The sequence below is a fragment of the Equus asinus genome, chromosome 6 (genome assembly GCF_041296235.1).
Source record: "Equus asinus isolate D_3611 breed Donkey chromosome 6, EquAss-T2T_v2, whole genome shotgun sequence".
NCBI classification, from domain to species: Eukaryota; Metazoa; Chordata; class Mammalia; order Perissodactyla; family Equidae; genus Equus; species Equus asinus.
Genome location: NC_091795.1, coordinates 86345626 through 86355160, shown reverse-complemented (window position 1 = coordinate 86355160; position 9535 = coordinate 86345626).

The following is a 9535-nucleotide window of genomic DNA, read 5'->3' as shown; positions in this document are numbered from 1 at the left end:
CTTAAAATCCATGCTCCACACCTTAAAATCACTTCTCTTCTTAAACCTTGCAACTTCGCTTCCAGCAAAATTCAAACTCCTTTTCATGGCCACCTTGTCTACCGCACTGACCAAACCTGGAACTGTGTTCTGTTCTCCATGCATCCACCGCACTAGCCTTCCCCCTAACCTGGAGGACAAGCTTGTTCCCGCCTTGTGGCCTGGCACCTAGCCTACCCACTTCCCATCCTCCATCTTCTCCCCCACCCTACCACACCCCACTCCGCTCTCATCCCCTTAGAGCAGTGGTTCTCACTTTCTCACCCCATCACATCTCACAGAACCAACACACTCCATCAGCATCAGTGGGAGTGATTTATTAGGGCAGAGATAGTCATAGTGAAAGAAAATGTCCCTCGAAACTCCCAGAGAGATTCACCAATTCAGAAGGATCTTAGAAGAAGCTACAATTTTATGATAATAGGAAGGGGACACTAAGAAGTTTGAAAGAAGATACACCAAGGAGAGAAGGGAATGCTAAATACAATATTTGCCAGCACTCAGGGGCACTTGTCATGCTTTATGGATGATCCTCAGGGTCTTTGAATACCCTTACTAAATCTGAGGATTTCCAACCTCACGAGTCAGCACCTCTCCAAGTAGAATCCAGCAACTTGCTTCCCCAGCATATCCTGCATCTAGGATATGTGCAAGTGACCCAGACTTCATCAATCAGAGGAGCCTCAGCAATTCTGTTTCAGCAGCTAGTGGTTAGAAGAAGCAAGCACTTTGCAGACATCATTCTGACAGGGGCGGGAAGACATCTAGCTTCCAAAGCAGCCACAGAGAGGATCCAGCTGGAGTGCCAGTGCCCAGGAAAGCAGAGTGAGCTGTGGTGTCTGTGCCCAGCAGGAGTAGCTGTGGGTGTCCCTAGAGCCTGAAATATAGTTTGGGAGTGTTTCATGACTGGTGTGGCTTCCAAGCTTGACTCTCACCCCCTTCCAGAAGTTATATGAGCCACATAATATCCAGAGCTGCACTTGGGGAGTGCATTATTCACATTCACAGTCACTATATGTTTATTATAACAATTGGAAATCCATTTCAATAAATGGCAGTGAGTTATCATGAGGAATGGATGGCTTTTTCATTTGTGCTTTGGGCTAGTGGTGGGGCTGATAATACCCTTAATATATCCTTTTTCTGCTTATTCTAGCTGGAGTGAGTTCTGTTTGCAACTAAGAATGCTGCCTTAATTTTATAATTTTTTCCTCTGAGTACCACTAGGGGGAATTGTATCAAAGAGCTCAAAATAAATCAAAAATCTCAGCCCATGGCAAATGTTGCTGGTCACAGTTGCCAATAATTCAGATGATTCCAGATGCCCATATATGTGTTACACCATGTTGAATGAGGTGGAAATTGTCTGATAAGTTGGTGTCTCTGGAATTCTTCCCAACAGAGTTCACACTCTTACCACTGAGATCCAATGATTGTAAAATAAAACAAAGGTAGCTTTTCTGGCAGAAGGGTCCAAGTGGCCCCAGGGGCTTCTGGTGTGTCATTACCTCATTGGCTGCTGGTCTTGAGTATGGCCCAGGTTTTAGCCATGCTCAAGGAAAAAACTAGAATAATTTTTTTGATAATCTAAAGATTTAGGTAGTGAAAAAGCCAAACAATTTTTTTTAGCTATTAGAAAATGAAAGAAATAAAAATAATGAAGACTTACATATACTTTGCATTGTTTTTAATTTTTTTCTTATTTTTTGACTAGGTCATGCATGCACTTGGTCCAAACATTGAAAGGCAAAAACATCTACCAAATGCTAGGATACTTTGAGCTTTGCATCACTTCTGATATGCAAAGGATTCAATGTGTTGGCATGGTTATCTTTCTCATCTAATTAGGATTCCAGCTGTAGTGTAAGTCTTGTGAGCTGTTCAGGGTACCAGTTTTCTCCCACCTTGCCACCCTTAGTGTGTGGATTTTGTCCCAAAGGCTGCTAGACCTCTGAGTATTGTGTTGCCATTTAGGGCTGAAGGAAGAGGGAAGCCCGAGAGCAAAGGGCAAAATGTAATTTTCTGCCAATATCTCATTGGCCAGAAATACATCACATGGCCACCCCTGGCTGCAAGGGAGACTTGGAAGTTTTGAGCTTTTAGGTCTACAATGAGGAAGGCAAAGGAAAACTGGATTGGAATGGATGTTCAGAGCTAATCTGTGGTATCTGCCACAGATATACAGTGAAAAGAACTACCCCTACTCCACTTGTCCCCGCTGTAGTAGTACCACTGTTCCCAGTATCTGGAATATATATGCACTTGCACATTTAAATATTTAAAAATGTTGACATATGCATATTCTCTGAGCGTTCTGTTGAAAGAGACATATGTTTCTAACTTTAGACAAAGAGGCCAAGGGTTCAAAAGAGCTACCCCTGAACAAGATGAAAATGTCTTGGATTCTGTGGATGGATTGGAGAAAATATTGTCCAAAAAATGTCCCAAGGCATCTTAAGTCTGGTAAAGAAAATGTGCAACCAAGTACTTGAAGAACAAATACAATTTTTTCCCCCCAAAAACATCTCAAGTCCAAGGTGGAAGTCTTTTCTGGAAAGTATAGGATGCTTACTTACTGTATGGCTTTTTGCTAATTCACCTGAGTAAAACTCAAGTAAATATACAAAAATGAATGTGTTCAATGGCTTGCTAGTTCCGTTGCTGCCTGCATTTTTTAATTGCTGTACGGGTTAACATGGTAATGATTGTGGAGTGGTCATGATTCTATTAAATCTTCGAGAATCAGCAGAAAACGTGGGAACTAAATCTAAACTGTATGTTCGAATGTCTGTGCCACTGTTTAAAACCAGCTTCTTAGCTACATGCAAGTTGCTTGAGAATGAGACGAGGTTGAAAGCAACGTTGGCTGCTCTGGAAAAGAAAAGGACTATTTTTGAAACACAGGTAGCATATTTTTATTATTGCCAATAAGTTCTGAAGAGGTCTGTTAATGACCTACTACTATTAATTAACATTTAGAACTCAAGATGTATTTCTATGCAAAATAATAGAATTAATATTTGAAAAGAGCAACTCATAGCAACTTGGCTTCTTTTAATAAAAGATTGGTATTAATTTGTATTGTTTCGTTGTACAGGTTTAAGCATGAGTATTAAGTTTCACTAGTTAAAATTTTTCACTAGATAAAATATCAAATCAACCAATTCATTGGTCATCCATGTAATGTCTTCTTCAGAGCAGCCTTCCTGAGGTCATATCTTCATTAGTTTTTTCAAACTTATTTTTACCACTCTCCACTGTAACAACTGCTTTTTATATTATGAGCCAGGAGCTACATAAATATGTAATTCATATAGACAACAGAAATGATAGTTTCATGAAACAGTATTTATACTTATCACATGTGATGCAGCTAATGTCTTTTAGTTCATTCACCTCCATTCTGTTCTATTTCATTTTTTAAAAGAAAGATCTGATCATGAACATCTAAATAGAGTTCATGATTCACTAATGTTTCTCAGTCAGCAGTTTGAAAAACTCGTGTTTCAAATAGATTCTTTCCTACTGTCTCTGCCTTTCCGATCTATTTCAGCATCCTGTTTGTTTCTTTTGTGGGATTTAATTTGCAATTATTTTGTATCTTAAATATATTTATTTCTATACCCCCACTAGACTGCAGGCTTCAGGAGGGCAGAGCTGATGCCTGCATTGTTCTCTGCTGAATTCCTTACCACATGCAGGTTCAGAGTCTATGGTGGGACTGAGACATAGGAAATGGAAGATCATAGAACAGGACTGATATTTAGTCCTGCCTTGGCAGGATAGCATACAGGCATGATAGAGTGTTGGTAGGAAAAGAACTTCGGGTTACTTTTTCCAAGAGTTGAATGATGCTGAGGAACTGGGTTTGCTCAGTTTCGCTTCACTGCCTGACAACAGACAGCTCTGTGCTGGGCATTGGCTCCGCAGACAGGCCTTTCCTCTGGCCTCCTCTAGTGGGGAAGCTGGTCCTCCTCCATCACCAGGCTCCTTCTCTGAAGAAGTTCAGGAGAAGCCACATAACGTTCAATGGTCTGTTTCAGCACAATGGCATGTAGGCACATGTAAAAATTAAAACTATTTGGTTAGGCTAGGGAATAAATTATGGGTAGCTTTCTTTTAAAATTCACTTCAATACTTTTTTTTTTTTTACAATTCTAAAGACTATTTCTTTATCAGTCAGCTCTGGCTAGATTACACTATGATAACTAATGACTCCAAAATCTTAGGATCTTTTAACAACGCAGATTTATTTCTTCCTCTGTCATGTGTCCTTCATAGGTTAGCTGTTAACTCTTCTCACATGTCCTTCATTCTGGTACCCAGACTTACCGGGCAGCCCCAATCTGGGACATGCTGGTCTCCTAGCAAAGGAAAGAAGAGAGAGATGGCGGAACCACACGAAGGTATCTTAACATTTCTGCAAGGAAGCGGCTTATGTCCAAGTCACTTGTGTGTGATTGGCCAAAGCATGTCACGTGGCCCAGCCTGATTATCAGTGGGTGGGGAATAGAAGGCTTCTATGAGAGGACTAGCAAATCATTGGAAACCATAATACGATCTAGTGCAATTTATTTATACATCTTTTATAATGCGACAGATAGGTACTTGAGGTCTCCTCTCTTGATTCAAGAGGAACCTTTGGTGTCTGAATCCTGATCAGCCTCTCGTGAAGAGGCCCCTCGCTCTGGCTGATCTAATCCTAACCGCTTTCTAACAGCTTTCCAGCTCCGGAGGTGGAGAGCCGCGGAGGCTGATTTCTCTGTTCTTGCCGTGGCGCCGTGAGGCCGGGAGTGCACCAGCTCTCAGCTCAGGCCGGGTGGGACGGTGACTGAAAGCTGTCTCTAGGGAGCCGAACGCTTTCTTGCCACTGGTTGGGTACCGCTGCCCCGCTCCCTAAGGCTCCCAGGACACATGCAAGGCCGTGTGGTGAGCTGGATTCCAGGAGATACTCTCTCCACATCCTGGACTGACAGACTCGTGACCAAAGCACCAGTCGTGCTTTTACAGAAACTCGCAGGTTCAGTCCTCTCTGGCTCTGTGTGCAAAGGAAACCTAAGGGAGGGAGGCCCGTTGCACACGCGCCCTAATGCGGAGGTTGTCTGCCTACTGGTAGGTAAGAATCACCTGGGGGGCTTTTTAAACAACACATTCCTGGGCCCCCACCCCAGATAATTCAGATGGTTTGGGACTGGGCCCAGGAATCTGCGTTTAACAATCTCTAGAGGCAACTGCCACGCTGGGGGAGTTCTCAATGTCCTGCATCAGGCCTAGACTGGGGCCCACCGCAAGGGCAGGTGCAAGAAAATGGCCGCCCAGCAGGGAAGGTCGTGATGGGGCCGCGACCCTGTCCAAAACGGGCCTTGCTGAGGGACATGGTCATGAGACGTTTTGGTCCAAGGAGTGACTGCCCTCTCTGCTCCTTCTCTCCACCACACTTCTCAAGAGGGGTCACTAATAACTCAGGTTACCAAATCCAAAGGCCTCTCTCAGAGTTGAGACGGCTCCACTATTGGCAGGTGCCCCAGGTTCAGCCCTTCCTGCTGGGCTGGTGTGTAATCTTGATTATACATGAATTGCTGTTTTCCTTTGCCACTTTCCACGCTCCACACAGTCTGGAAATGCATAGGCTTTTTTCTAGGCCAGCTTTCAAAAAATTAGAGTAGATTTTTCCTTACTGTAAAAGTAATATTACTGTAGAGGATTTAGAAAATGTAGATAAGCAAAAATAGGAAAACAAAGACCATCTATAACACTACCCCAAAGATAAGCCATGTGGTGTTCTCTTTTTCTGTGCTTGATTATTCATATTCATTTTATTAAAAATGAGATCACACTGTACATTGCAGTCTTGTAACTTGCTTTCTATACTCAATGTATAGAGAACATTTTTCTCTTATAACTATTCTTCTAATACATCATTTTTAATGGCTATACTGTATTCCATTGTACATTCCATTTATTTAACTAATTGTCTATTGTGGGACGTTTAGTTTCTACTTGTTTTAAATTATAAACAGTGCTTCAATGAATCTCCATTTATGAATTGTTGCAAATTATTATTCTTTCCCTAGAATAAATTGCTAGAAGTGGAATGTCTGACTAGGCCTTCTTTGGACCTTTGTATAGCATCTCTGTCTCTAGTGTGGTTTCAGCTACCACCTCTCTAGTGGTAATTCCCAAATCTGTGTCTCCTGTCCCAATCCTGCTCCTGGGCACTAGACCCACATTAATTATTCTGCCTGTGGGACTCTCTCCTCAAAAGTCCCAAAGGCACCTGAGGCTCAGCCACATCCAAGAATGGACTCAACACCTTCCTCTTTAATAAACTTCCTCTCTTTCATCCCTCATTTCTGCCAATGGCACCAGTATTCTCCTAGCCACACAGGCAGGAAATCTTGATGTCCTTTGCTCTCTTGATCCCCTCATGTTCAATAAGTTACCGAGTCTTCTACCCACAACTCCACCAGTTCAAATCCTGTCTAATTCTCAAGGCCGATCTCAAATCATCTCACAATAGGAAGCTTATCCTTATCTTGCCACAGACATGATCCCCAAAGGAGAGGGACGAAAGGCAGAGGAAATCTTTGAAGAAATAATGGCTGAAAAAATTTCCAAAGTTGATGAAGTCTATAAACCCACAGATCCAAAGTCAGGGAACCCCAAGCACAACAAACACGGGGGTGGGGGGAGGGAACTACATTTTTTAAATGTACATTGTACATTTTTAAAAATGTGCAATCAAGGAACATCATAAACAATTGCTCAAAACCAGTGATAGAGGAAAACTTAATCACCAGAAGGGGAAAAAAAAGATATTCCTACAAAAGAACAAAGTTAAGGATGACAGCAAATTTCTTAGTACAAACATTGTGTGCAAGACGACAGTGGAACAACATCTTTAAAAGTAAGACTGAAAAAATCCCTGACAAACTAAGGAAAATACCTTTTGAAAACAAAGGTTAAATAAAGACATTTCAGACACTGAAAAGCCAAAAGAATTTAGCAGCAGCAGAACCACACTGCAAAAAATGTTAAAAGACATCCTCTCCAGAAGAAAAATAGTAACAGATGGAAACGTGGATCTACAAAACGAATGAAGAGCATCAGAAATGGTCACTAAATGGTACATATGTAGATTTTAAAATTATTTTTCTCTTCAAGAGATAATTAACTGTTTAACCAAAACTAAGAGTCACAGAAGGTCAGAGCAAGAAGGAATCTGGTCAGCCACTCATTTGCAAAGTTATTTACCAATGTCACTCAACTGGTGGGAGGGCCAGAAATTGAAATCCGGTTTCCTGATGCCTTGTCCAGATTTTAAGCTACATAACTGAATGGTGACAGATACAAAGCTCCTTTCTAACAGACCAGAAACAGTTACTCTTTTTCTGGTTTCCAGGTCAAATACTTTTCTTTTCCCTCTTCAGTCCTTCCTCCAGGCATTCCTTGCTCACACACCCTCTCATGATAATATTTGCAGTGCTTTACAGCTGCCAACCCTTCCATGGCTGTTACCTCTCTTGATCCTAAGAACAACTCCAAGAAGTGTGCAGGTCAGGGGTTTGCATCTTCTTGATTTTACAAATGCAGGAACTGAAACTCAGATCCCAGTTAAATTTCCGAGGATGAGGGAGTAATAGCTCGCTGGAGCTAGGCGTTGAATTTCAATCTTCTGACTCCAGATCTTGTGCTCATTCCACCAGCCCCACGCTGCCTCTGTCATGTCCCTGAATTCCATGTTATTTGGCAACATTCATCTTACTTCTAGATTATTTTCTCATACTTGAAGTCACGACTTTCATAGAAAAACAAAGCAACCTCAGAAAAGCAAACATACGATGTTTTCTTTGGGTCCACTCTTGGGCTTATTTACAACACATTCCTTCTCTGAAAGCAAAGGGAATTCTGAAAATGGCAAATCTATCATTTGCCTACAAGGAACATTGGAACAATTAGACTTAAAACAAACTAAGTTCCATGACGACTGTGAACGATTAGTCACAGCCTGAAAAACAGAGCGATTTAGGACATCACCAGAGGGAAGAAGACGTACAACTGATTGATGGATATCTTGGTTTCATATTTCAAGAGCCTTTAAATGTAGGTGTGCTATACCCTACATTGAGATGATACCCAATTTATATTGAAAATAATCTATTAGTGTAAAAGTTGTGGAGTGGAGACAAATTGTTTCATCCAGTAAGCATTTACAACACCCTCTCTCCCCTCTCCAGCTTCGTGTGGATCACTGTGCTAAGCGATGTAGGTGGAACAAAGAGCAGCCGCCCTTATCTCCACGTTGTCCACTAACAGGGACACAGATACAATATAACACGAGCTGTAATGGAGGTACGTCCTAGATGCTGGAGGGAGAGGAAGGGAAGCAGGCCAACTCACCAGATCATTCTCCAAATTCATTGAAAGCCCATTTGCCAAGTGATCAAAGGAGAGAATGGTCAATTTACAGAATTTACTAAAACTTTCTTTTAAGTAATATTTTAAAATACAGGCATCCCTGTATTTGATTGTGCATTGTATTGTGTTTCACAGATATTGCATTTTTTACAAGACCTCCACCAGCACAAAGACCCTGACTTGCTGAAGGCTCAGCTGACGGTTAGCATTTTTAGCAAATTATTTTTTAATTAAGGTATGTACAGTCATGCATCACTTAACAGGCATATGTTCTAAGAAATGTGTCATTAGGCAATGCTGTCACTGTGCAAACGTCATAGAGTGTGCTTACACAAACCTAGATGTGTGTAGCCTACTACACACCTAGGCTATATGGTACTAATCTTCTAGGACCACTGTCATACATGCAGTCCATTGTTGACCAAAACATCATTATGCGGTGTGTAACTGTACATTGTTTTTCTAGACATGCTATTTCATACTTAATAGACTACAGTATAAACATAACTTTTATATGCACTAGGAAACCAAAAGTTTTGTGTGACTCACTTTATTGCAATATTGGCTTTATTGCAGTAGTATGGAACCAAACCCACATCTCCAAGGCATGCTTGTATTTCATACATACAGATGCATCCTTTTGAGTACTTACTACAAGTCTGCCATTGTGCTAAGCACTGGACACACGGTCTTCATCTTAGGAAGTTATTGTGCAAATTAAAGTTTAGAGGTGAAATTAGCCACACTTATGTGGTAAATCAGTGGCAGAACGGAGATTTAAGAGCAAGTTTGAATCCAACATCTGATTTCTCAACAACTCCCCTACACAACCTGCCTCACAGTATCTACTGATTTTTTTATGTGCTAGGCATTGCACTAGAGTCTGCACATGAATTCTATCATTTATTGTTTACAAGTCTGCGAGCTATCAGACCTTCTCTAGATGAGAAAGCAGGTTCAGAGAAGTCGTACCTAAGTCATTTCAGGACTCTTATCTGTGCAGAACCATCCAGTAGCTTCCCACCCTACTAAGAGTAGGAAACAGTCACCATAATGACCTACAGTGGCCAATTCCTCT